General features: G+C 38.0%; 1 pseudogene; it reads left to right on the forward strand.

Annotated features, from left to right (window-relative positions):
- LOC111405378 overlaps positions 1-1,635 on the forward strand; it is a 3,093-nt pseudogene continuing 1,458 nt past the window's right edge.

Raw genomic sequence — 1,635 nt, forward strand, 5'->3', positions numbered from 1 at the left:
TTGTGTATTGTTTTACTAGTAATCAGATCGATAGATTAACCTCGATCTGGTTTATTTTCTCTTATTTTTTGTTGGTTTGAGTGTGTAGTTTTGATTATTTGAAGAAGAAAAAGGGAGAAGGAAAGATGTTCGGGAGAGCACCAAAGAAGAGTAATAACACCAAGTATTACGAGCTCTTGGGAGTTTCGAAGAATGCTTCACAGGATGATCTCAAAAAGGCCTACCGTAAATCTGCCATCAAGAACCACCCCGATAAAGGCGGCGACCCGGAAAAAGTAAAATTTTAAAATTTATTACAATTGGATATAGTTGTTACTCTTGGAATTGCTGATGTGTTTTCCGATTTATAGTTCCTAAAAAAAAATAAAAATAAAAAAAATCTGAATTTAGCTTTAGTCAGCTGTTTGTGGAGTACGATTTGATCGTTAAATTCATTGATGGATGTGTATATTTGTAATTGAATCATAATTTGGCAAGTGTAAACTATAATTGTTGACTAGAATGCCTGCTAGTTATAGTATATTTTAGGAAGTTTGTAGGTTCGAACTTTGTTGTGGACTTAATTTCTGTATTAGTTAAATATAATATTACGTGGAACTGATAGATTAGACTGCAAGTTTAAAACTACTGCTTTATTGTTTTCTATGGAATTATTGAGCTATCTGTTCACGAACAGAGTGACATGTTATCATGAAACAATTTTTCCGACTTATTTTGAAGTTTTGCAACTTCTTTCGTTAACTATATATGTTTGCAGTACTATAGACAAGTTTTATGTTTACAATCACAGCTTTGTGTGCTGCTGCTTTCATACGTGCTATTATGTTCTTTTTTTCTTGTTGCAATATAGCAAGTTATTTATTTTTACTAGTTTAGTTGTTCTATTCATATTAGACTGTTGTTCCATGCTTAAGTAGTGGCCTTTTTTTTTCTTATGAATGTTGCAGTTTAAAGAGATTGCACAAGCTTATGAAGTCTTGAGTGACGCAGAGAAGCGTGAAATCTACGATCAATATGGTGAGGATGCTCTCAAGGAAGGAATGGGGAGTGGAGGTGGCGGTGGCCACAACCCGTTTGACATCTTTGAATCCCTTTTTGGCGGTAGTCCTTTTGGTGGTAAGTGATTTTAACAATCCCAAGTGGTGTTTGCCTGCCTTGGACAGTAGAAACTTATTATATATGGGAATCATGCCCCCAGGTGCTGGTGGAAGCAGCAGAGGCCGAAGGCAAAGACGGGGAGAAGATGTTGTTCATCCTCTCAAGGCTTCACTTGAGGATCTCTATAATGGTTCGTCGAAGAAGCTTTCCCTTTCTCGTAATGTGCTCTGCTCCAAGTGCAAGGGGTGAGTCTTTTGTGTGTTTTACTGCATACATTGTTGTGATGATGGATTAATTATAATCTGTCGATTGATCGTCTGCAGGAAAGGTTCTAAATCAGGTGCTTCAACGAAGTGTCGTGGCTGTCAAGGTTCTGGGATGAAAGTTTCCATCAGGCATCTTGGCCCATCTATGATCCAGCAGATGCAGCATCCTTGCAATGAATGTAAGGGTACAGGTGAAACCATAAGTGACAAGGACCGCTGCTCACAGTGCAAGGGTGAGAAGGTTGTGCAGGAGAAGAAGGTTTTAGAGGTC

The sequence above is a fragment of the Olea europaea genome, chromosome 12, assembly GCF_002742605.1.
Source record: "Olea europaea var. sylvestris chromosome 12, O_europaea_v1, whole genome shotgun sequence".
Classification (NCBI taxonomy): domain Eukaryota; kingdom Viridiplantae; phylum Streptophyta; class Magnoliopsida; order Lamiales; family Oleaceae; genus Olea; species Olea europaea.